The sequence below is a fragment of the Eurosta solidaginis genome, chromosome 3 (assembly GCF_040869045.1).
Source record: "Eurosta solidaginis isolate ZX-2024a chromosome 3, ASM4086904v1, whole genome shotgun sequence".
Taxonomy (NCBI): Eukaryota; Metazoa; Arthropoda; class Insecta; order Diptera; family Tephritidae; genus Eurosta; species Eurosta solidaginis.
The window spans coordinates 77,327,444-77,354,538 of record NC_090321.1 but is presented as its reverse complement, the minus strand read 5'-3'; the positions used below and the strand labels follow the sequence as shown (position 1 = coordinate 77,354,538).

The 27,095-nt window shown below is 39.0% G+C and overlaps 1 protein-coding gene across 3 annotated transcripts in view; it reads left to right on the top strand.

Annotated features, from left to right (window-relative positions):
* Positions 1 to 27,095, top strand: part of LOC137244025 (zinc finger protein draculin-like) — a 189,921-nt gene that overhangs the window by 83,141 nt on the left and 79,685 nt on the right. The window lies entirely within an intron of this gene.

Sequence of the window (27,095 nt, the reverse complement as noted above, 5' to 3'; positions counted from 1 at the left end):
CATCAGCCTCAATCGAGCATTCCGATTTTAAATCATTCTTAATACCAAGTTGTTTTAGATTATTCCATAGAATCTTTGGTGGTAGACATACATCAAGTTTGCTTCGGAAATAACCCCTTTTGGCATCCCTAGTAATTTTCGTAGCTCTGTTTCGCAATATCTTATAAGCCTGCCAGTTTTCTTCACAAGGAGATTTCCTCCAAAGTGAATAGCTTTTATTTCTTGCTTTTATTGCCTGAAGTACATCTCGACTGAACCATGGTTGCTTATTTTTGTTCACTCTAATTTTCTTAAATGGGACATATTTATCAAATAGGTAGTTAACCAAATTGGAAAAATTTTCAACTTTTTTATTTATGTTTGCTTCAAACCAACTGTCATTCCAAGGAAGTGAAGATGCTTCAGCAGCTAAAGCTCTGACATTGATTCTATTGAGATATTATTCGTAGATTGCAAAACTACATTATAACTCAAAAAAATTAAGTCATGGTCGCTAATACCTCCCAGAGAAAGCTGATCAAAATGTAAGACATTGCCCATGTCAGCCACACAAAATACATCTAGTAAACTAGGTTTGCAATGGGGTCCGAAACGAGTAGCAAGTTTATTTACAACTTCCAATCCTACGCCTGATATGCTATCAACAAAATGTTTGGACCGATCGTTTTCCACAAGCAAATCAATATTTAAGTCTCCACACAAGAGTATGTGTTCATAAATTGCACTATATTTATCGAAACTCTTAAAAAAGTTACCCAAATCATATGACTTTTTTGGATTATATACACATACAATAAGGCAACGCTCAAAATTATTGAAGAACTCAAACATCAAAAACTCCACAGGATCAAGTTGATCTGACCTGCCAATTACTCTTCCCTGCAATGCCTTTTTATAATAGATCGCAATACCACCACCGCGCTTGTCTTGCTGTCTGTCATTCCTTACAATACAGTAATCAAGAAATTGGTAATTATAATAAGCCATATCATTCTGAAACCAAGTTTCAGTAATACACAAGACATCAATACACGCAGAGCTAAAAACGTGATTTAAGTAATCAAGTTTTGTTTGATTCAAACTTCTCGAGTTAAAATGACAAACCTGAAATCCAGGATGGCAATCACTCAAAATCTTCAGTACTATCTTATTGTTGCATTCATTAGAGCCAACAGCTGAGCTATTTACCTTCATAAATAAATCCACAAGTGTGCGTTTCAAATTGCCAACATACTAGAGTGCATAACAGAGAAGGGTCTACAGGAGAGTACATATGAAAAGTGGTTAAAGAATAAAATAAAAACTTAAACATATTAATAAATATTCCTAATGCAAAAAAACAAAGAAATATAACTAAAAGTATGGTCATATTAATCAGCTGCTCCTTTTCCATCTCCGGTGCTCAAAAGAGAATCCACTTCCTCTTTGCTAGCTATCAATTTAGGCTCTTCATTGGGCTTTAATCGTACAAAAACTTTTCCACGAACTGAGAACGCAGATGCTAAAAGCCTCTTTTTCTTCATCTTCGTAGTATAAGACATAACTTCTCTTAGTCTCTTTGGCAAACTCTCATGTATATAAACAGATCCATAGCCAGGTATATTAATATCCGACAGCACAAGCGATCTCTGTTTATGTTTACAAAATGCAGCAATAGACTTGAACAGCTGGTTTCGTTCGCGCGCAGAGCACAGTTTTACAACAATAGGCATGACACTCATGTTATTGCTGTTGTTTTGCGTTTTGCTTTTTGCTTTTCTTATTCTAAAAGCATCACGCAATGGTGGTGGGGTGAGTTTCACAGCTTTGCATATGTTGGCGAATATATCAGGCAAACTCTCTTCGGAATCAAGTGGGATACCATTAATAATAATGTCAGTAGCGACTGCGCTGCTTTCTAGCTCGTTAAGCTGGCTCCGAACAGCAACAATTTCACTGCGCAGAGCTGCAACCTCACGATAAGAGTTTTCTAATGTAGTCACTCTTGTTTCCATTGTTGTGATGATTTGCTTGAGGTTTGCTGTCTCAGCAGCCAACTCACCTATTTTCTGCATCACCCTGTCTTCGGAATCGGCTATTGTCTTTTTCATTACTGCTGTCAACTCATCAACAATTGCCATTCTCTGCTCATCCATCTTGCGTTGTAATTTGTCTTCTTCGCCAACAAGTGGTGAGTATTTTGGGCCTTAGTTCTGTAGGTGGACGCCTTTTCGAGATATCGCCATAAAGGTGGACCAGGGGTGACTCTAGAATTAATTTGTACGATATGGGTATCAAATGAAAGGTGTTAATGAGTATTTTAAAAGTGGGTGGGCCTTAGTTCTATGGGTGGACGCCTTTTCGAGATATCGCCATAAAGGTGGACCAGGGATGACTCTAGAATTTGTTTGTACGATATGGGTATCAAATGAAAGGTGTTAATGAGTATTTTAAAAGGGAGTGGGCCTTAGTTCTATAGGTGGACGCCTTTTCGAGATATCGCCATAAAGGTGGACCAGGGGTGACTTTAGAATCTTTTACGATATGGGTATCAAATGAAAGGTGTTAACGAGTATTTTAAAAGGAAGTGGGCCTTAATTCTATAGGTGGACGCCTTTTCGGGATATCGTTATAAAGGTGGACCAGGGATGACTCTAGAATTTGTTTGTACGATATGGGTATCAAACGAAAGGTGTTAATGAGTATTTTAAAAGGGTGTGGGCCTTAGTTCTATAGGTGGACGCCTTTTCGAGATATGGCCATAAAGGTGGACCAGGGGTGACTTTAGAATTTTTTACGATATGGGTATCAAATGAAAGGTGTTAACGAGTATTTTAAAAGGGAGTGGGCCTTAGTTCTATAGGTGGACGCCTTTTCGAGATATCGCCATAAAGGTGGACCAGGGATGACTCTAGAATGCGTTTGTACAATATGGGTATCAAACGAAAGGTGTTAATGAGTATTTTAAAAGGGTATGGGCCTTAGTTCTATAGGTGGACGCCTTTTCGAGATATCGCAATAAAGGTGGACCAGGGATGACTCTAGAATGCGTTTGTACAATATGGGTATCAAACGAAAGGTGTTAATGAGTATTCTAAAAGTGGGTGGGCCTTAGTTCTATGGGTGGACGCCTTTTCGAGATATCGCCATAAAGGTGGACCAGGGATGACTCTAGAATTTGTTTGTACGATATGGGTATCAAATGAAATGTGTTAATGAGTATTTTAAAAGGGTGTGGGCCTTAGTTCTATAGGTGGACGCCTTTTCGAGATATCGCCATAAAGGTGGACCAGAGGTGACTCTAGAATTAATTTGTACGATATCGGCATCAAATTAAAGGTGTTAATGAGTATTTTAAAAGTGGGTGGGCCTTAGTTCTATGGGTGGACGCCTTTTCGAGATATCGCCAAAAGGTGGACCAGGGATGACTCTAGAATGCGTTTGTACAATATGGGTATCAAACGAAAGGTGTTAATGAGTATTTTAAAAGTGGGTGGGCCTTAGTTCTATGGGTGGACGCCTTTTCGAGATATCGCCATAAAGGTGGACCAGGGATGACTCTAGAATTTGTTTGTACGATATGGGTATCAAATGAAAGGTGTTAGTGATTATTTTAAAAGGGTGTGGGCCTTAGTTCTATAGGTGGACGCCTTTTCGAGATATCGTCATAAAGGTGGACCAGGGGTGACTCTAGAATTAATTTGTACGATATGGGTATCAAATTAAAGGTGTTAATGAGTATTTTAAAAGTGGGTGGGCCTTAGTTCTATGGGTGGACGCCTTTTCGAGATATCGCCATAAAGGTGGACTAGGGATGACTCTAGAATTTGTTTGTACGATATGGGTATCAAATGAAAGGTGTTAATGAGTATTTTAAAAGTGGGTGGGCCTTAGTTCTATGGGTGGACGCCTTTTCGAGATATCGCCATAAAGGTGGACCAGGGATGACTCTAGAATTTGTTTGTACGATATAGGTATCAAATGAAAGGTGTAAATGAGTATTTTAAAAGGGAGTGGGCCTTAGTTCTATAGGTGGACGCCTTTTCGAGATATCGCCATAAAGGTGGACCAGGGGTGACTTTAGAATTTTTTACGATATGGGTATCAAATGAAAGGTGTTAACGAGTATTTTAAAAGGAAGTGGGCCTTAGTTCTATAGGTGGACGCCTTTTCGAGATATGGCCATAAAGGTGGACCAGGGGTGACTTTAGAATTTTTTACGATATGGGTATCAAATGAAAGGTGTTAACGAGTATTTTAAAAGGGAGTGGGCCTTAGTTCTATAGGTGGACGCCTTTTCGAGATATCGCCATAAAGGTGGACCAGGGATGACTCTAGAATGCGTTTGTACAATATGGGTATCAAACGAAAGGTGTTAATGAGTATTTTAAAAGTGGGTGGGCCTTAGTTCTATGGGTGGACGCCTTTTCGAGATATCGCCATAAAGGTGGACCAGGGATGACTCTAGAATGCGTTTGTACAATATGGGTATCAAACGAAAGGTGTTAATGAGTATTTTGAAAGGGAGTGGGCCTTAGTTCTATAGGTGGACGCCTTTTCGAGATATCGCCATAAAGGTGGACCAGGGATGACTCTAGAATGCGTTTGTACAATATGGGTATCACACGAAAGGTGTTAATGAGTATTTTAAAAGGGTGTGGGCCTTAGTTCTATAGGTGGACGCCTTTTCGAGATATCGCCATATAGGTGGACCAGGGGTGACTCTAGAATTAATTTGTACGATATGGGTATCAAATTAAAGGTGTTAATGAGTATTTTAAAAGTGGGTGGGCCTTAGTTCTATGGGTGGACGCCTTTTCGAGATATCGCCATAAAGGTGGACCAGGGATGACTCTAGAATTTGTTTGTACGATATAGGTATCAAATGAAAGGTGTAAATGAGTATTTTAAAAGGGAGTGGGCCTTAGTTCTATAGGTGGACGCCTTTTCGAGATATCGCCATAAAGGTGGACCAGGGGTGACTTTAGAATTTTTTACGATATGGGTATCAAATGAAAGGTGTTAACGAGTATTTTAAAAGGAAGTGGGGCTTAATTCTATAGGTGGACGCCTTTTCGGGATACCGTTATAAAGGTGGACCAGGGTTGACTCTAGAATGCGTTTATACATTATGGGTATCACGAAAGGGGATAATGAGTATTTTAAAAGGGAGTGGGCCTTAGTTCTATAGGTGGACGCTTTTTCGATATATCGCCATAAAGGTGGACCAGGGGTGACTCTATAATGTGTTTGTACAATATGGGTGTCAAATTAAAGGTATTAATAACAATTTTAAAAGGGACTGGTGGTAGTTGTATATGTGAAGGCGTTTTCGAGATATCGACCAAAATGTGGACCAGGGTGACCCAGAACATCATCTGTCGGGTACCGCTAATTTATTTTTATATGTAATACCACGAACAGTAATCCTGCCATGATTCCAAGGGCTTTTGATTTCGCCCTGCAGAACTTTTTCATTTTCTTTTACTTAATATGGTAGGTGTCACACCTATTTTACAAAGTTTTTTTCTAAAGTTATATTTTGCGTCAATAAACCAATCCAATTACCATGTTTCAACCCTTTTTTCGTATTTGGTATAGAATTATGCCACTTTTTTCATTTTTCGTAATTTTCGATATCGAAAAAGTGTGCGTGGTCATAGTCAGATTTCGGCCATTTTTTATACCAATAGAAAGTGAGTTCAAGTAATTATGTGAACTGAGTTTAGTAAAGATATATCGATTTTTGCTCAAGTTATCGTGTTAATGGCCGAGCGGAAGGACAGACGGTCGACTGTGTATAAAAACTGGGCGTGGATTCAACCGATTTCGCCCTTTTTCACAGAAAACAGTTATCGTCCTAGAATCTAAGTCGCTACCAAATTTCACAAGGATTGGTAAATTTTTGTTCGACTTATGGCATTAAATGTATCCTAGACAAATCAAATGAAAAAGGGCGGAGCCACGCCCATTTTGAAATTTTCTTTTATTTTTGTATTTTGTTGCACCATATCATTACTGGAGTTGAATGTTGACATAATTTACTTATAAACTGTAAAGATATTAAATTTTTTGTAAAAATTTCACTTAAAAAAAATTTTTGTTTAAAAGTGGGCGTGGTCGTTCTCCGATTTTGCTAATTTTTTTTAAGCATACATATAGTAATAGGAGTAACCTTCCTGCCAAATTTCATCATGATATCTTCAACGACTGCCAAATTACAGCTTGCAAAACTTCTAAATTACCTTCTTTTAAAAGTGGGCGGTGCCACGCCCATTGTCCAAAATTTTACTTATTTTCTATTCTGCGTCATAAGTTCAACGCACCCACCAAGTTTCATCGCTCTATCCCTCTTTGGTAATGAATTATCGCAATTTTTCGATTTTTCGAAATTTTCGATATCGAAAAAGTGGGCGTGGTTATAGTCCGATATCGTTCATTTTAAATAGCGATCTGAGATGAGCGCCCAGGAATCTACATACCAAATTTCGTCAAGATATCTCAAAATTTACTCAAGTTATCGTGTTAACGGACAGACGGACGGACGGACGGACGGACGGACATGGCTTAATCAAATTTTTTTTCGATACTGATGATTTTGATATATGGAAGTCTATATCTATCTCGATTCCTTTATACCTGTACAACCAACCGTTATCCAATCAATGTTAATATACTCTGTGAGCTCTGCTCAACTGAGTATAAACAAGTAAGGAAGGCTAAGTTCGGGTGTAACCGAACATTACATACTCAGTTGAGAGCTATGGAGACAAAATAAGGAAAATCACCATGTAGGAAAATGAACCTAGGGTAACCTTGGAATGTGGTTGTATGACATGTGTATCAAATGGAAGGTATTAAAGAGTATTTTAAGAGAGAGTAGGCCATAGTTCTATGGATGGACGCCATTTAGGAATATCGCCATAAAGGTGGACCAGGGCTGACTCTAGAATTTGTTTGTACGATATGGGTATCAAATGAAAGGTGTTACTGAGCATTTTAAGAGGGAGTGGGCCTTAGGTCTATCGGTGGACGCCCTTTCGAGATATCGCCATTAAGGTGGACCAGGGGTGACTCTAGAATGTGTTTGTACGATATGGGTATCAAATGAAAGGTGGTAATGAGTATTTTAAAAGGGAATGGGCTTTAGTTCTATAGGTGAACGCCTTTTCGAGAAATCGCCATAAAGGTGGACCAGGGGTGACTCTAGAATATGTTTGTACGATATGGGTATCAAAGGAAAGCTGTTAATGAGTATTTTGAAAAGGAGTGATCCTTAGTCCATAGGTGGCCGCCGTTTCGAGATATCGCCATAAAGGTGGACCAGGGGTGTCTCTAGAATGTGTTTGTACGATATGGGAATCAAATGAAAGGTGTTACTGAGCATTTTAAGAGGGAGTGGGCATTAGGTCTATAGGTGGACGCCTTTTCGAGATATTGCCATTAGGGTGGGCCAGGGGTGACTCTAGAATGTTTGTACGATATGGGTATAAAACGAAAAGTGTTACTGAGCATTTTAAGAGGGAGTGGGCAATAGGTCTATAGGTGGACGCCTTTTCGAAATGTCGCCATTAGGGTGGGCCAGGGGTGACTCTAGAATGTGTTTGTATGATATGGGTATCAAATGAAAGATGGTAATGAGTATCTTAAAAGGGAGTAATCCTTAGTTCTATAGGTGGACGCCTTTTCGATATATCGCCATAAAGGTGGACCAAGGGTGACTCTAGAATGTTTGTACGATATGGGTATCAAACGAAAGGTGTTACTGAGCATTTTAAGAGGGAGTGGGCATTAGGTCTATAAGTGGACGCCTTTTCGAGATATCGTCATTAGGGTGGGCCAGGGGTGACTCTAGAATGTGTTTGTACGATATGGGTATCAAACGAAAGGTGTTACTGAGCATTTTAAGAGGGAGTGGGCATTAGGTCTATAGGTGGACGTCTTTTCGAGATATCGCCATTAGTGTGGGCCAGGGGTGACTCTATAATGTTTGTGCGATATGGGTATCAAACGAAAGGTGTTACTGAGCATTTTAAGAGGGAGTGGGCATTAGGTCTATAGGTGGACGCCTTTTCGAGATATCGCCATTAGGGTGGGCCAGGGGTGACTCTAGAATGTGTTTGTACGATATGGGTATCAAATGAAAGGTGGTAATGAGTATTTTAAAAGGGAGTAATCCTTAGTTCTATATGTGGAAGCCTTTTCGAGATATCGCCATAAAGGTGGACCAAGGGTGACTCTAGAATGTTTGTACGATATGGGTATCAAACGAAAGGTGTTACTGAGCATTTTAAGAGGGAGTGGGCATTAGGTCTATAGGTGGACGCCTTTTCGAGATATCGCCATAAAGGTGGACCAAGGGTGACTCTAGAATGTTTGTACGATATGGGTATCAAACGAAAGGTGTGACTGAGCATTTTAAGAGGGAGTGGGCATTAGGTCTATAGGTGGACGCCTTTTCGAGATATCGCCATTAGGGTGGGCCAGGGGGACTCTAGAATGTTTGTACGATATGGGTATCAAACGAAATGTGTTACTGAGCATTTTAAGAGGGAGTGGGCATTAGGTCTATAGGTGGCCTTTTCGAGACATCGCCAATAGGGTGGGCCAGGGGTGACTCTAGAATGTTTGTACGATATGGGTATCAAACGAAAGGTGTTACTGAGCATTTTAAGAGGGAGTGGACATAGGTCTATAGGTGGACGCCTTTTCGAGATATCGCCATTAGGGTGGGCCAGAGGTGACTCTAGAATGTTTGTACGATATGGGTATCAAACGAAAGGTGTTACTGAGCATTTTAAGAGGGAGTGGGCATTAGGTCTATAGGTGGACGCCTTTTCGAGATATCGCCATTAGGGTGGGCCAGGGGTGACTCTAGAATGTGTTTGTACGATATGGATATCAAATTAAAGGTATTAATGACGGTTTTAAAAGCGAGTGGCCCTTAGATGTATATGTGAAGGTGTTCTCGCGATATCGACCAAAATGTGGACCAGGTGATCCAGAAAATCATCTGTCGGGTACTGCTAATTTATTTATATATGCAATACCACTAACAGTATTCCTGCCAAGATTCCAAGGGCTGTTGATTTTGCCTTGTAGAACTTTTTCATTTTCTTCTACTTAATATGGTAGGTGTCACACCCATTTTACAAAATTTTTTCCAAAGTTATATTTTGCGTCAATAAACCAATCCAGTTACCATGTTTCATCCCTTTTTTCGTATTTGGTATAGAATTATGGCATTTTTTTCATTTTTCGTAATTTTCGATATCGATAAAGTGGGCGTGGTTATGGTCGGATTTCGGCTATTTTTTATACCGAGATAAAGTGAGTTCAGATAAGTAGGTGGGCTAAGTTTAGTAAAGATATATCGGTTTTTGCTCAAGTTATTGTGTTAACAGCCGAGCGGAAGGACAGACGGTGGACTGTGTATAAAAACTGGGCGTGGCTTCCACCGATTTCGGCCATTTTCACAGAGAACAGTTACCGTCATAGAATCTATGTACCTACCAAATTTGAGAAGGATTGGTAAATTTTTGTTCGACTTATGGCATTAAAAGTATTCTAGACAAACTAAATGAAAACGGGCGGAGCCACGCCCATTTTGAAATTTGCTTTTATTTTTATATTTTGTTGCATCATATCATTACAGGAGTTGAATTTTGACTTAATTTACTTATATACAGTAAAGATATTAAATTTTTTGTTAAAATTTGAATTAAAAAATTTTTTTTTTTAAAAAGTGGGCGTGTTCTTCATCCAATTTTGCTAATTTTTATTTAGCACATATATAGTAATAGTAGCAGCGTTCCTGCTAAATCTCATCATGATATCTTCAACGACTGCCAAATTACAGCTTGCAAAACTTTTAAATTACCTTCTTGTAAAAGTGGGCGGTGCCACGCCCATTGTCCAAAATCTTACTAATTTTCTATTCTGCGTCATAACGTCAACCCATCTGCCAAGTTTCATCGCTTTAATTGCCTTTGGCAATGAATTATCGCATTTTTTCGGTTTTTGAAATTTTCGATATCGAAAAAGTGGGCGTGGTTATAGTTCGATATCGTTCATTTTAAATAGCGATCTGAGATGAGTGCCCAGGAATCTACATACCAAATTTCATCAAGATAGCTCAAAATTTACTCAAGTTATCGTGTTAACGGACGGACGGACATGGCTCAATCAAATTTTTTTTCGATCCTGATTATTTTGATATATGGAAGTCTATATCTATCTCGATTCCTTTATATATGTACAACCAACCGTTATCCAATCAAACTTAATATACTCTGTGAGCTCTGCTCAACTGAGTATAAAAATCTTAGAAATTAGCGTTTTTACAACCCTTTTAAAACCAAGGCATCACTTTGATGCATTTGCATGTCGTAAACATAGTTGTGTGGGTTTTTTATTCAACCGTTTTAAAAAATGAAGGTATCACTGTGACAATTGCAGATCGTAAAATTGCTTGTGTTGTTTTTTTTTAAGCCACCACAAGACACAGCAGGTAGAATTGAAATTACCATTTCATTCTTATTACCTCGTCTCGTATACCATATATAACGCAACAGTTTTGGTGAATGCATTAATTCGTTGTGAAGAACTCAAAGTGTGAAGTGCTAATTTCAGATACAAAAAAATTTAAAAAAAAATAAGTGAAGTGACAATTCCAAATCAAAAAGTTTACAATGAATACACCATCCTCTACACCGCAAGATGAAGCAACTACATCAACAACTATCGAAAACCCAATGAGTCATATATTCAAGCATGTTTTTTTAATTTATTTTCTATTACTAAGTTAAATTCATTTTTAGCACGCTTTTATTAGCTTGGCCTGTATGTAACGGAATCTTTGAGCTTAATTTTCACCGGTTTCTAGAAGTCTGATTAATTTGAAACTTTGCATACGTATCAAGGACCGATGACAATGCATTAATGTGATGGTATGGTGACATAAGGTCAATTGGCCTTATCACCACTTTGAATGGCGATAAGTTTGATTGCAACTTTGCACACCTATCACGGCTCGATGACAATGCATTAATGTGATGGTGTGGTGACATAAGGTCAACGGCCATAAGGTCAATTGTCCTTGAGCTCTCAAACTTCTCAGCTGTAACTACAATTGCACAATTTTATACATCTTTTAGGCGCTTCCAGAATCTACTAGTCCAGTAGCTCTCAAACTTCTCAGCTGTAACTACAATTGCACAATTTTATAGTTTTTCTCATTGCATACTTATAGGAGTATTTCAGATATATGCATGTGTTTGCGCATTGACTCTCCGCTGCTCGTATACGTACGTGGTACATATGTGTAGACGCAATTATTTATTCGTTTATGTAGGTACATAATGATTGAATTATTGATGTGAATGTTTGTAGTTTACAGTCTCTCGCGCACACATAGGCGTATAAGTAAATGCATCTGTGTGTGACATCCCTCGGCTGCCTTATATATGTGTATACATGATTTGATTATTGACGTAAATATCGCTTAGCATGGCCTTAGCATCGCCTTAGTGATGGTATAGCTTAGTGATGCTAATATCCGTGACACTGCCCTCCACCTAAGTCTGATCGTCCCGATCCGACAAATCTCTCGATCTAAACGCTGCTAATCTCTCCAAATGAACCACTTTCATTTTGGTTCGTGGTTTGGTAGTGGTTTGTATGCGGTACACTACATCGTTGATCCGTTTTACAACTTTGTATGGGCCTTCCCAGTTACACTGCAATTTCGGGGACAAACCTTTTTTTCGTTGTGGGTTGTATAGCAGCAACAAATCTCCTTCCTGAAACCCTTCCGAATTAATTGCTTTATCGTACCTCGCTTTCATCTTGTCACTCATAATCTTTGCTCGTTGCCTTACCAGATCGTGTATCTCTCTCAGCTCTTCTTCCAAGACACCAGTGGATTTCTTGACATTCCTCTCCGCATCGGCATCTATCCCATACTTCAAATCAGCTGGCAGTCGAAGGCCATTGCCAAAAATTACCTTTGCGGGAGTTTGGCCCGTTGTGTCATGTACTGCCGATCGGTAGGCCATCAAGAATAATGATATGTGTGTATCCCAGTCCTTATGGTACTTGTCTACTACTTTCCTTAAATGCTCCTCCAATGTTCTATTGAAACGTTCCACCATACCATCGGACTGAGGATGGAATGCAGTTGTCCGTGTTTTTCGAATGCCCAACTTCTTGCACATTTCTTGGAACACAGCTGATTCAAAATTCCTGCCTTGGTCAGAATGTAACTCCATTGGTACACCATACCTTGCAACCCATTCGTTTTTAACCACTTCTGTTACTGTTTCTGCTTTTTGGTTTGGGATTGGGTATACCTCTGGCCATTTACTGAAATAATACATAACCACCAGTACGTATTTGTTTCCGCGGTTGCTAGTAGGAAATGGACCTGCGACATCCATGACGATACTTTCAAATGGTGCACCTGAAATATACTGCTTCATCTGGCCATGACTTCGTGTTTTGGGCCCTTTCGCTCTGTTGCATACCTCGCAATTGGCAATCCACTCGGTGACCGAATGACGGCAACCAACCCAATAGAATCTCTGCTTAATTTTCTCGAGTGTCTTCGTGATTCCAAGATGACCTCCACTTGGACCATTGTGCAGCTCGCTGAGCACGTCAGGAATCCTCTTTCTGGGAACAACTATCAGTTTCTTCTTGCATTGACCATCCTCACTCTCCCATACTCGATGCAAGCAACCGGATATCAATTCTAAACTGTTCCACTGTGCCCAATATGACTTCGCAATGGGACTCTCTGCTGACATCTCTTCTCTGCTTGGTCTTTCGTTTCGTTCGAGCCCTTGCATAACATGTGACAGATCTGCATCTTCTAGCTGACACTTTCTTAGTTGTTCCTTGTCCCATTAATCCGTACACGTTATAGTCATTAGCCGGACATCTATAATGTCTTTTCAGCCTCGGCCTTTGAACAGTGCTTGCATTCCAAACTACATGGCCTTCGTGACATTGCATCGGCATTTCCATGGCTACTACCTTTTCGATGCTCAATGGAAAAGTCATAGCTTTGTAGTCGCTCGATCCACCGTGCCAATTGTCCTTCCGGATTACGGAACTGCAGAAGCCATTTCAACGCTGCGTGATCTGTCCTGACACGGAATCGCTAGCCGTAGAGGTATTTGTGAAAATGTTTAATGCACTCTACCAATGCCAACAGCTCTCTCCGCGTAACACAGTAGTTCCTCTCTGGTTTTCCAATCGAACGGCTGTAATATGCAACTACCTTCTCCTGTCCATCGACCAGTTGTGATAAAACGCCTCCTATAGCATATCCACTCGCATCTGTATCTAGAATAAATGTTGTTCCTGGAATCGGATATGCTAACATTGGGGCAGTGCACAAACGCTCCTTCAATGTTTGGAAAGCCACTTCTTGCCCCTTCTTCCATTCAAAAGCTTTATTTTTTCTTGTAAGCTCATGGAGGCTATGGGCTACGCTGGAAAAATTTTTTTACAAATCGGCGGTAATATGTGCACAGCCCAAGGAAACTTCTTAATTCATGTAGGTTCTGTGGTCTTGGCCAATCCTTTACAGCCTCTACCTTTTCGTTCGCAGTGCAGGTGCCCTCTGTCGTTACCTTGTGACCCAAATAATTTACTTCCTTTTTAAACAGCGCACACTTTTTGGGACTTAACTTCAGACCAGCGTCAGCTATTCTTTGGAAAACTTCCTCCAAGTTCCTAAGATGTTCATCAAAATTCTTGCCTAATACGATGATGTCGTCCAGGTACACCAAGCATGTTTTCCAATGTAGTCCTTTCAGTAACTGGTCCATGAGTCTCTCAAAAGTAGCTGGTGCATTACAAAGTCCAAAAGGCATCACTGTAAATTGCCAAAGACCATCACCGACACTGAAGGCTGTTTTCTCTTTATCTTCCTCCTTCACCTCCACTTGCCAGTAGCGGCTTTTCAAGTCCAGCGTGGAAAACCATTTCGTACCAGATAGCGAGTCCAGAGTGTCGTCAATTCTTGGCAATGGGTAGCTGTCCTTTTTCGTTACGTCATTCAACTTCCGGTAGTCCACGCAAAACCTCATTTTTTCATCCTTCTTTTTTACAAGTACTACCGGTGAGCTCCATGGACTAGCTGATGGTTCGATGACGCCGCTGTCGCTCATTTCTTGAATGATTTTACTCACAACTTCCCGCTTCGCCAGTGGAACACTACGTGGAGCTTGACGGATCGGCCTCGCATCTCCAGTGTTAATTTGATGTTTCACAACGTTGGTGCGGCCTGGTTTAGAATCATCCTGGTCAAATATGTTCGCGTACTTTAGGAGCAGTTGTTTTGCCTTACTCTGATATGCTTCCTCTAGCCCCTGCGTCCATGCCGTGATGTTATTTGAAAGATCAGTATTACTAGCTGAAACGTGTTCCCGGAGCTGTTCACAGTTAATAACTACTTCAGCCTCTTGGCATCTTCCCAAAATAGCTCCTTTAGTCAGTTTGAGTGGTGACTTGAACTCATTGAGTACTCTTACCGGAATACGTCCATCTTGTTTTGTCATAGCCAGGGTTTTTCCTACAAGTATGTTTAGTGCTGATTTGTTTGCTGCTTCGACAACCCACAATTTGTTTGTCCCACAATCTCCATCAACCTTTGCCCAGATGACTGCTTCGGATTTTGGTGGTATTTGCTGACTCTCTTCCACCAGCACTCGTTTACTGCTGTATCCTCTCTCGTAGCCGAAATTAAGTGGTACATCCATGTTTTTATATCGCATCTTCTTGCTTTGCATGTAGATCTTGATGCCCTGGTCGATTAAGAAGTCCACTCCAATTATGATTTCATCAACAATTTCTGCAACTATAAAATTGTGTACCACCGTGACGTTCCCAATTGCGACTTCACATTCTACTTCTCCAATTACCTGGGTGTCCTCTCCCGTGGCTGTACGTAATCCTGCTCCAAGCAATGGTCTTATCTTTTTGTTGACTAAATCCGCTCGAATGATGGAATGAGATGCATCCGTATCTACAGTCAGTAAACGTTCCTTTCCATCCACATGTCCTCCAACAGTAAGATTGCTCGATCTTCTTCCAATCTGCGAGATAGAGATTATGGGGCATTCAATTGCGGGAGCCAGCTGTCGCCCCTTGCGGCTGACTCGATTTAGTTTAACGATTGAGTGGTCTTGGAGATTTGCCCATCACCTTCTGGTCTGCGTTTACGACCACCCACATTGTTGGAGCTATTGGGACCGCTGCTGCAATGTCGTGCAATATGACCTGGGTTGCCGCACTTGAAACATTTAATAACTCCGGCATTTTTCTGTTGTGATCCCTTCAGTGCTTCCAAAATTGTGTCTCCCCAATCTGGCTTTCCACTTCCACACGATGAGCTTTGTATGCTGGTTTACTCAATAGTCAGGCCGTTTCCTGAGTCAATGCATGTGATACCGTTTCAACAAATGTCAGCTTTGGGTTTGCGTATGTAGCTCGCTTCGTTTCCACGTCCCGTATGCCATTTATGAAACTCTGGATTTTTACCCTTTCAGTGTATTCCACGGGTGCGTCCGCATTTGCAAGATGAGCCAATCTTTCAATATCGGAAGCAAACTCCTGTAATGTCTCATTTGCTTTTTGGTAGCGGTCTGTAGGATTTCCGCTGCTGGCCCCTTCAATGCCACGAACAGTGCAGCAACTTTATCTTCCGCATTCCAGTTGTTCACTGCTGCGGTCTTCTCAAACTGTAGCTTGAAGACCTGGAAAGGAACAGAACCATCAAAAGATGGAGTTTTTACCTTCGTATTACTCGCTGAAGCAGCCGGTCGATTAAGTTGCAATTCCTGTATACGACCTCTCAACGCATCCACCTCTGCCTCGAATTTTTCTTCAAACTGCATTATTTTTTCGTCCATGCGTGCTTCGAGTTTTGATGATATACGCGCCTCTTGTGCTTCTAGTTGTACTGTTATGCGTGTCTCTAGTTCTTTCAGTTGGGTTGCCATATATATCTTTTGTTCTTCCAGCTGTGATGACATATTTGTGGATATTTGTGATGACATTTCTGTTATACGTGCCTCTTGTACTTCAATCTTCGCTGTTATACGGTTCTCCTGCGATTCCAGGTGAGTTTCCATCTTGGATGTAATCTGTGTCGACATTTCTGAAATGCGTGCCTCCTGTGATTCCAGTTGGGATGTCTTCTGTTCTTCCATCTTGGATGTTAAACGTGTCTCCTGCGATTCCAGCTGGGATGCCACTGTCGATGTTTGAGCAGTTATTGCAGCCAATATCATGTTCAAGTCTGTGCTCGTAACTGTCTGCGATGTTTCGTTTTTCTCTTCAATTTTTGTTGTTGTTTCGTCCCCATCAGGATAAAAGACAAACTCGTCCACATCACTTCCTTGCGTCTCCATTACATCTCGTAGCCGTGCTTGAAATTCGATCTTATTGCCGGTTGTATTTAATCCACGGTTCTCCAACTCCTTTTTCGGTTGCTGGATCTTCAATTCACTGAACTTTGCCATGTCCAAGTTGTATTCCCAATCTTCGGAACTTATTCAACAATTCCTCTTCTGACACCAATTGTAGCGAATTTTCTGCAAATCCTCTTATTTGCCCTTTTGCTAGGTTCGTATCGCTAAACTGTTGAATAAATAACTCCAATATTGAATAATGGAAAAATGGCCTTTATTAAAATACTTCACAATAACACTCAAACTGTGCAACGAATAGCATAATAACCAAACTGATAGCTTAAAGGAAAATGACTTTCAAAATAATACTGCTATTGCTCGCTAGATATCGTCTTAGTCGTAACTGCTTGACAACTCAAATCAAACTGAATTCCAGCGCCTCTACATCTGCGGCATTTTATACTCTCTGGTTTCCTCGTTCGCATCTTCTCGAATCTACTAGCATTGTCCATGAGCTCTCAAACTTCTCAGCTGTAACTACAATTGCACAATTTTATACATCTTCTAGGCGCTTCCAGAATCTACTAGTCCAGTAGCTCTCAAACTTCTCAGCTGTAACTACAATTGCACAATTTTATAGTTTTTCTCATTGCATACTTATACGAGTATCTCAGATATATGCCTGTGTTTGCGCATTGACTCTCCGCTGCTCGTATACGTACATGGTACATATGTGTAGACGCAATTATTTATTCGTTTATGTAGGTACATAATGATTGAATTATTGATGTGAATGTTTGTAGTTTACGCACACATAGGCGTATAAGTAAATGCATCTGTGTGTGACGTCTCTCGGCTGCCTTATATATGTGTATACATGATTTGATTATTGACGTAAATATCGCTTAGCATGGCCTTAGCATCGCCTTAGTGATGGTATAGCTTGGTGATGCTAATATCCGTGACAATATGTTATAAGCTCAGAAAGAAGTTTCCTTGTTAATTTACTAAACGATCACGTACATATGTATGTATATACGGACATGCATATTTTCGCTTTAATTCTGTAAATTTTCATTTAAATTTGGCAGCATTCAAATATATACATATGTATGTATGTGTGTACATATTGATGCTTTCCATATATGTAATTCTACCAATGATTCTTTTGAATTATGGTCTTTGAGAAATATATCAAATAAGTTATTGCAAATAGCTTTGAAGTATCTAATTTGGTGAAAATTGAGAAGATCAAAATCAAAGATGACTAGATATTCGACTCTCTCAATAACTCTCAATTTTATCTCGCTCTTAGCCCATGAACTAGTTTTCGCAGCTGGCAACATTGCCAAACGATGGGCTAGTGAACAGCTGACACGCAAAATGACCAAGTACCACTCAGTGTTGTTGTGACAGTTGAAGTGTGTGGTTATTTCTTGTGTTTGCGTAGTGTTTTTCTGATTACAGGTGAGTGATATTTTTTATTTTGTCTGTTTGAATGTTTTCCGCAAAGTTTCCGGCTAAATACTCAGATCGACTGTACTAACCTCCCAGACTGACTGTAATCTCATTAAATTTTAGTTGAAAAGATGTATTCGCATAAGTCCGGTTCCCAAAAGCGTAAAGACCGCTCCACTCGAGCAGAAGCACTTGCAAAAGCACAAAAGGCACAACGAACTCTTGAAGCGTTCAACTTTCAGCAGAATGCGAATTCAAGCTCTATGACTCCTTCAAGTGACAAGAACTCATGCCCTCGCCAGTCTGAAAAACCTGAAAACTCTCCAACACAGCCAGTTAGCAACGACATACAAGGTGAGCCGAAAAATACTTCATTCAGTTCTCATTTCAGAGATGATAAGAATGTTGAGCTAGATAACTACGAAAACGATGACACCACTGGTGAAAAATTTGTTACGTCTGTGAAATACGATACGAATGAAAAATTGAGTTCGAAATTTGTTGATAAACATTCGTATGATTACGATATTGGTACTCTCGAAGCTGAGTTCTTACAACCGCAAGAAGTCCTCCGTCGAGGTCATTCCAAAATGCCGTCAACTTTTCCTCGGGATCGCTTGGGCGAGCCATTTCCACTTTCACTTCTGTCTACTATTTTGCCTAACGGTGAAAAAATTCACCGTGACTGGTTAGTTTGGAGTCAAACTAAAAGCGCTTTTTATTGCCTCCCCTGTCGATTTCTTATTAAAAATACGTTGAATCGTTCAAAAATGTGTTCTCCTAACGGCTATTCTAAAGCACAATTTTGGAAAAAGTTGTATCTTTAATTTCCGTCACATGAAAGTAGTCGCGATCACATTCAATGTTACGTAAAGTGGTGTGATTTAGAAGTACGCATTGAAAAAGACTCAACTGTCGATATGATGTTGAGGGAAGAGATAGCGAGTGAAGCGAAAAATTGGCGAGAGATTCTAAAGCGCATTTTAGACACGATTCTATTTTTGGGTGAAAGAGGATTAGCTTTACGTGGAGAGATTAATTTAGCCGCCCAAAAAAATAACGGAAACTTCCTGGGAATCGTAGTGTAAGTGTTCATATAGATTTGTATTATTGATATTTACTTACGTAGGTTTGTACTATTGATATTCTTATTTGTAAGTTTGTATTGTTGATATTCATATGTGTAGATTTGTATTGCAACGCCAGCAGATTGATACTTGTATGCATTATGTAAAATGTTTGTATGTGCATATTTGGTTAATTCATATTAACAAAGTAAACACTGCAAATGGATTGTATGTACATATTTATGTGAGAGTCTAACATTGACGATCGGCAAGTGCATTGATCAGGGTGATTGACTGATTAGGGTGTGAACAGACAAGGGTTTCATATTCGGCATTCCATTGATGTTGGCTCGCCGCTTGTGCGAGGTCAATGTAATTTATGTCGCCCAATATTGTAATATGATTATGTTATTATTGTGTGTTCGGTTCAGAAGAAATGTATTGGCATAGAAATTCATGATACGTAATGCCGCAAATGTATTGCTTAGTGGGCATGACGCATAATGCTATAATACTGAAGAAAACGTTTACCATATCAAAGAACTTTTTTTAGCCTTCGTGGACTGTTATGAAAAAACAGGCAACTTGATATGTGAAACGCTAGAAAAGTACAAAATTCCTCTGGAAAATTGTCGTGGACAAGGCTACGATAATGGCAGAAACATGAGCGGACAATATAAAGGAGCGCAAAATTACATTCTTCAGAAAAAGAAGTACGCAATATATTCGCCTTGTGGAGCACATACATTGAATCTAGTTGGAGTCGATTCTGCAGAATGTTGTATCCAAGCAATAACCTTTTTTGGAGTAGTTCAAAAATTGTATAACATTTGTAGTAGCAGCACACAACGCTGGGAGATTTTGAAATCAAATATAACTAATTCGCTTCACTGTCTTTCCGATACAAGGTTGGCTGCTAGAATCGATGGTGTGAAACCGTTTGCGAAGAATCTTCCTGGATTGAGAAAGTCTCTCGAAGAAATCAAGAAACGGAATCTGACCGCAGAAATTCTTCGGGACGTCAATGGCATTCTAAAATATATGAGTTCATTTAAGTGTGTCTTGATGGCTTCTATTTGGTTCAAAATTTTTCAGGCTTTTAATGAAAGAAATCTGGTTCTTCAAGAGATGAACGCTACCATTGACGTTGAAGTCGACAATCTTCGAAGTTTACATGCCGACTTGCAGCTTCTACGCGATCAGTGGAGTAAAATTTATAATGAATGCCAAACCGTCGCTGACAATTTGATCGATACTTCATCCATTTTACCACCAGCCAGGAAAAAAAAAACGTGTTGACTCGTCACATGAAATCTTCAATGAAGACTGCACTGTTGAAGAAATTGATTTCAAGAGAAACACTTTTTTTGTCATAATCGACTCAATCATAAGTGGAATAAGTAGAAGATTTGCAGCTATAAATGAACTAAACGCACCATTTTCATTCCTGTGGCAGTTTTCTGATACAAACGTTCAAGAGTGTCAGACTGCTGCAGAAAATGTTGCAGTCAAATATCCTGCTGATGTATCTCAAAACTTATCGAATGAAGTTATACACCTCAAGAATATATACGAAGAAAATTTTGGACATCGACTACCTCCATTCGATTTACTTAATGCCATTAATGCGAAGAAATTGAATAGACTTTTCCCAAACGTTTGCATCGCTCTGCGTATATTTTGCACGATTCCAGTATCTGTTGCGAGTGGTGAGCGGTCGTTCAGTGTTTTGGCAAGAATAAAAACTTTCATCGGTCCTGCTCAACCCAAATCAGGGTTTCAAGCCTAGCTACCCTGTGTTTAGAAGCACAGCTGGCCAGAGAATTGGACTTTGAAGAGCTCATCAACTCATTTGCATCAGTCAAAGCAAGGAAAGCCCACTTCTAAATAATCTTGTTATGGTATTGTTCAATTTTATAAAAAAATATTACCTTCTTTATATAAAAATGATTCATTCAACAAACATTGATAGTGAGAGCATAAAATAAATACTTTTTCCAATAAGTGTTTGTATTTCTACTTCTTGATATCATCAACTCGATCACAAAAATCGTAGATAACTCTCCCACCGGGCCCGGAAATCCTCTCAACGGCCCTGGACCCAATTCACCAAAATTTACAAAGGGTGAGACGGTACGTATAAAGTGCAAAGCTGTTGTTTTTAATAAATCAGGTATGCAATACAGAGGGGCCTGCAAACGAGAAAGATCAACGTAATTGCCAAACAAAACATTAATTTCGAATATCAATACCTAACGTAACGTGGCGAGGAGTTACCCTGATCTTGTACCACATATTTTGTGGTCACCAATGGTGATAATAAACGCTGTTGATTAGTAAAAAAAAGCCCACCACTGATATTTTGATGTTCAATGATAACGCTAATCGGATTTTGCAACTGATGGGGATCTAAACGGCGTTGGGCTTGATCATAATGTTGCGGCTGTTGATACATACCAGTACCAGGTGCAGGTGGTTGCTAAAGAAAATAATATATGTAAAATAATCATCAGCAATATTTGAAATATATTAGTTGTATTAGCATACGTACATTATAACCAGGACGTCCGGTATTGTAGGTTGACCCGGCATGGGTGGTTGACTGGGCATTGGCGCTTGTTCAGTTTGAGTTGGTGGCATCATTTGACACATGTAACCACCTGGTGCACCTGGTTTTTGTAGAGGATAGCGTGGCTGTTGAGGTTGTGGAGGATAACCAGGTGGACCAGGTTGTGGTGGATAGCCCGGCTGTTGCGGCATTGGCGGATAGTCAGGCTGGGGAGGTTGTTGCTACTGCTGCTGTGGCATTGCATAACCCGATTGCTGTTTGTTTTATATACCTTGACATAACTGGATGTGGTGTCATTGCGCCACCTGGTGTGCGGGTGGCATACCTGGAGGACCATGTTCCTCATGGCCACCAAATGGCTGTTGCATAGGGTGTTGTGGTGGCATTTGACCGGGTTTCGGCGGCATTTGGACAGGTTGTCGGGGCATTAGACCGATTGCGGTGTCATTTGCTATTCACCTGTTATACTCAAGTTATCGTGTTAACGGACGGACGGACGTACATGGCTCAATCAAATTTTTTTTCGATACTGATGATTTTGATATAGTCTATATCTATCTCGATTCCTTTATACCTGTACGACCAACCGCTTTCCAATCAAAGTTCTTATACTCTGTGAGCTCTGCTGTATAAAAAATATACTCATTGCTTTGAGCTATATTGCTGTGGCACCTAACTTTATATTTGTACAATTCAGAAGTGTTTTATATTCATGTAAAATGTGAGTTGTTTCCATGGTTTCGAATAATAAATTTGATTACACTGGACCACGAATTTCAACTTTTTCTCTTTACCAGAAACGCCGTTATGAAATTCGTATGTAAAATCACCCCCTGATTTCGAAAATTGAGTTCATTTTTGATTCTATGGTACTGTTTTTGAGATATTTGCAATTTACCGTTATTCGAAAAAACCAAAAAGATGGCTCCCTTTAATTACGTATATCTCACGAACGGGTAAAGCAATTGCAAAAAAGAATCGGAAAGACGATAAAATTTTCTATGAATACATCATACATTGTTTTTTGCTCAACCAGACAGTTTTCGAGATATTAGCTTATCATTTCAGATTTTTGTTTTTTTTATGAAAAAATATGAAAAAAATTACTTTTTGCGAGGGCAACATTCCAAAACCACAACTTTTTATCCAGATATTTTTTCTTTACGTAAAGCTCTGTTTAATTAGAAAAAAGGTAAGCTATCATCGAACAAAATCGATGCAAAACTACGTAAGTTATAAGCGATCAAATAAAAATACCCAGGTTGCGCAACTTCAATGTATGTATACATACATATATTAAAGGTATAAAGTGCAAATGGGATATTATCCGGATAAACGAATAACACCATTACAATGATAATACTTTTTCTTTAAATAAATCAAATAGTACTTTTAATACTCGAATTGTTTTATAGTAGGTAGAGAGGTTGCATCGAAAGGAAGAGTGGTTGGGTTCGAAACCTGCTGTAGGCATGTAGTTATAAACATGTATTTCCGTCACTTATGGGTAAGTATGCAGGTAGATTTTCAAAATTATAAGACACAAAAAATTTTTAAAGCCTACATCTAAAGCAGGTAGTATTTTCTTTTCCCGGCTTCGTATAAAAAGGAACCTTTCTGTCTAGGTAAGATTTGATTTTTTCAATTTTATTCTTGTTCCGAGTATAAATATGAGTTAATGCGCCTTGAAACTTCATAACATCTGCAGGGCTCGCCGAAGATAGTTCAGTTCATAAGTCAAATTTCAAAACCGTGATTTATTAAAAAAAAATAAAATGAGTAAAAGGACGCGAGAATTTGTTTGTAATAACGATCCAGATATGTTCTGTTTCATGTGTGGCCAATATACTATCATAAGGCGACGGCGAGTATTCTCAGATCATATGAAAACTTTATACTCCAAGTTTTTTGGCATTGAGCCTAAAAAGCTGAAAAACCATGGACACCGAACACTTTGTGTACATCGTGTCGAGGAGAATTGATTCAGTCGGAATCAGGACAACAAATAAAATTTGATACACGAATGATATGGAGAGAACCTACTTGCCATTCAGTAGAGTGTTATATTTGTCAAACAAAAGTACTTGGTATTGGAAGATCAAGAAGAGTAACCTATGCCAGCGTACCTACAGTGACATTACCAGTACTACATTCAACGGCAGTTGCGGATCCAGTTCCATTGTCAACAGTAATATCTGAGTGCGGGGAATCAAGTTGTACTAAGTTTCGCATGGGAAACGAGAGAAACGTTCTGTCACAAGCACAACTTAATGATTGGATAAGAGATTTGGAACTATCCAAGGAAAAGGCCGAGATCCACGCTTCTCGTATGCAACAATTTAAATTTGTGTCATCCGATGATAAGGTGATATATTGTAGAACTCTTCACGAACAATTTTCCAAACACTATACCAAGAAAGACAGTGTATGCTACTGCAACGACATTCCTGGTTTATTCAAAGAGTTTGGTCAAACATATGATTCAAAAGACTGGCGATTGTTCATAGACAGCAATAAACTGAGTTTGAAGGCTGTATTATTGGATATTGGTAACAAAAAGCCTTCTATCCCGATCGTACATGCAGTAAATACAAAGGAAACCTACGAGGAAACGCAAAAACTACTCAAATTTATCAAATATGAAGAGCATGATTGGAAAATATGTTCGGATCTCAAAGTCGTTGCAATGCTATGCGGTCTACAAAGTGGCTACACCAAGCACTGCTGCTTCCTTTGCAAGTGGGATAGCCGAGCTCGTAAGGACCACTACGTCAGAAAGGATTGGCCGGGAAGAGTCGAGTTTACCGTTGGTGTGGATAACATCAAATACACCCCTCTTGTCAAGAAAAAGAAAATCATACTTCCACCCTTACACACCAAGCTCGGTCTCATTAAAAACTTGGTTAAGGCTTTGGGCAAAGAAGGCGAAGCATTCGACTATATGAAAACAATTTTTCCAGATATTTCTCAAGCCAAGATAAAGGAAGGTATTTTTGTTGGAGCACAAATAAAAGAGTTGATCAACAATAATCAATTCAAAAGACTACTCTCATCAGTTGAGGCAGCAGCGTGGGAATCCTTTGAAAAGTTCGTTGCTTCTTTTCTCGGTAGACACACGGTAGTGAACGACTTAATCAATAATTATGCGAAAATGGCTTAAAGGCTTATTAAAATTAGTTTCCCAAAATTCTATAACTTGTTTACTTAAAAATTCACTTTCTGCACTCACATTTGAGTTTTTTCCGGCAAATCTTGGCGACGAAAGTGACGAACATGGCGAAAGGTTTCATCAGCAAATGAAATTAATTGAGAATCGATATAAAGGATTCTGGGACGTCGCAATGATGGGTGATTACTGCTAGTTTCTCATAAGAGAAACCGATCCTAAACTGATTAAGGGTCAAAGTAGAACACATAATTATTTCGACTACATAGTAAAATCAAATTAAGATAAAGATTGTTAGAATATAGTATAAACATAAATAAATTTAAAAAAAAGTTAAAAATATGGGAAATTTCATTCATAAATTGAACTTTTAACTAAATAGAAACAGAGCATAGCTAGATATTTCACTCTTCTTTATACCATACATACGTTTTGAGGTATACGTTGAAATTGCCCAACCTGGGTATCTTTATTTGATCGCTTATAACTTACGTAGTTTTCCATTGATTTTCTTCGATGGTAGCTTATCTTTTTTTTCATTAGTGGTTTTGGAATGCTGCCCTCGCAAAAAGTAATTTTTTTCATATTTTTTCATAAAAAAAACAAAAATCTTAAATTTTATCGTCTCCGATTCTGTAAACTTTTTTGCAGTTGCTTTACCCGTTCGTGAGATATACGTAATTAAAGGGAGCCATCTTTTTGGTATTTTCGAATAACGGTAAATTGCAAATATCTCAAAAACGGTACCATAGAATCAAAAATGAACTCGATTTTCGAAATTAGGGGGTGGTTTTACATACGAATTTCATAACGGCGTCTCTGGTAAATTTTGGCCGTCGACCAGTGTTATTTGAATCCATTTAAGTCTACAACTTAAAGCTAAGTAGAAATTAAGATTAGATTTACTCTTTTCTCAGATCAAGAATATTAAAAGGTGTCGTAGAATCCGATTGCTGTCGTAATTGAATTTAAAAGTAAAATATGAACTTAAAAATGTAGGACTAGTAATTGAGTCAGACTTATTATTGTTCTAAATCTAATCATTCAAGCAATAATTCTGCAACCCTTAGCAGGAGTATTGATTGGTTTCAAGTCTAATTCCGACAGCAATCGGATAACGACATACCTTATTATATGTATATGTACATGAAATTGCAACTTATGCCCCTATTACCGTTTACAACTCAACTCTGGTTGGGTTGAGATTTCGAAATTTGGTATTACAGATTACAACTCAACCTGTCAAAAAAAATGTCCGTTGAGTTGTCTAGTCTAACAATTTTTGTGGTATTACCGTTTACAACCTTGTGTTGGTGTAGTTGTCAAAGGCGTCAAAATCTTACAACTGATTACTAGCAGTTGTGTCATACTATTTTGCAGTTGTTTTGAAACAAGGTAACGTTTTACAAGACCTAATTTTTAACAAAAATTTTCAAAGTTGGTATCAAAACACACGTTGCGACCTCCGAGTTTAGAATCCGAAAACAAAAATTAAACATTTAATTTCTGTTATATCATTCCGGTTGAAATTTGCATGTGCTTCTTGTATTTTTCCAGATTTTTTGTACACACTAATGCAGAAAGGCGTTGGACTCACCCAGGGTTATTTTTACAAATTGTGGCCGAAGGCCGCCAACGCAGAAAGATGTTCTGTGCAAAAAAACTATGGATCGGGCCTCATATTTCGGACCCTCTCGGGGCCATTTTGTTGGTTTTTGAAAATCTTTTTCATTATTTGTCTCGTTATTGGCCGTTAGTATTTAGAATAACTAAACATACTTAGTTGTAAATATTTTTCGACAGATATAAAATTTTTAATTTCCGCTTTCGAATCCTAAAAACGGAGATCGAAACGCGTCTTTTGATACCACCTTTGATAAAAGTTAGACGGTCTCATAAAACGTCACCGAAAAAAAAAAAAAAAACATTGAAAGCCGGTAGTTAAACCTTTTTTTAATCAAACAATAATCAACAATTTTGTACACATTTATAGAAAAAACAACGTTTAAACGAAGGATTACATTGAATAACTTTTTGACTTTATGGAGCGACATTCCGAAGTTGGACGAGGCTAGCCACAGTTCGGATGCAGCCAAAACAGGTGATACTAATCACTACTCCTGGGAATCCTGTTTTAGAGTAAAATACATTTTTTACTGTTTGGGTTTTAATCCTCTTCGCACAAATATGCTCCTCAATAATATCTAGAACGAGTCCAACACCAAAATCATTTCCACAGCATTTTTGAAAGCAGCCATCAGCAAGGAATCTGAGTGTGGAGCATACTTTTAAAATATTGGTAAAGCCTTCCATCGAACGCGTTTGCGGATATGGTCCTTAATTGTGTTTAGTAATGAGCAAAATGCTTCCTTTCAAATCTGCAAAATAACTTCATTTGGAGCTCATCATTTGTCACTTAAACATTTTCTTACTTG